The sequence below is a fragment of the Setaria italica genome, chromosome I (genome assembly GCF_000263155.2).
Source record: "Setaria italica strain Yugu1 chromosome I, Setaria_italica_v2.0, whole genome shotgun sequence".
Classification (NCBI taxonomy): Eukaryota; Viridiplantae; Streptophyta; class Magnoliopsida; order Poales; family Poaceae; genus Setaria; species Setaria italica.
Genome location: NC_028450.1, coordinates 36,868,167 through 36,869,019, shown reverse-complemented (window position 1 = coordinate 36,869,019; position 853 = coordinate 36,868,167).

Genomic DNA, 853 nt, shown 5'->3' with positions numbered 1-853 from the left:
TGGAGATTCAAACTATGAAGGGGATACGACGAACACACAAGGAGACGAAGACATAAACATGAATGTTTTTCGTGATCAATTGGCAAATGCATTGTACACTAGGTCGTAAATTATTTGTCTTGGGGATGTACAGATAATATACTTTTTATGTATTTTCATGGTATTTGTAACTTTATAATAAATATGAATTTTGCTTCTCTATTTGCACCACGGTTCAAAACAAAAAACGTAGGCCAACTGGCCCAAGCAGCGCTTGAAGATGGCGGGAGGGGCATGCAAACAGTGAGGTGCTGCTGCCATGCATGCAAGCGCGGCCGGCGCATGCAGGCGCGGCCGGCGCATGCAGCTTGCATGCAGGCGCGCCGGCGCATGCAGCTGGGAGGCAAAAATGGCGGGAGGGGCATTAAACGAAGGGTATTAGGGTCTTTTGGCAGAACATGTGCTAAGTTTTAGTCCACCTGCCAAACACCCTCAAAGGCTAAAATTTAGCACTCCATTTGGGGGGCTAAAGTTTAGCACTTGGACTAAACTTTAGGCCCGCTCTCCCAAACAGGGCCGAAGTCTTCGGTAAATCATGTCTCCTATGGCCTATGGCATGGAGGAATGGTAGATTGATCTCAGAAAATATGCATACCCCGTACGAACATGATGCTAGTACCAGGATGGCATTGCTTGCGACAATAACCCAGAAGATATGATTGTTCACACTAGATCGAGTGACGCACTGACGCGGACTATTGGAAGTAGTGTTAACTATAGAACTGCCTGATAGAGATAGAATCGATACCTAGATCCTCATCTGCCGATTGCTCTACTGATCATAGAAACTCTACTCTTTCACCTAAGCTAGCTT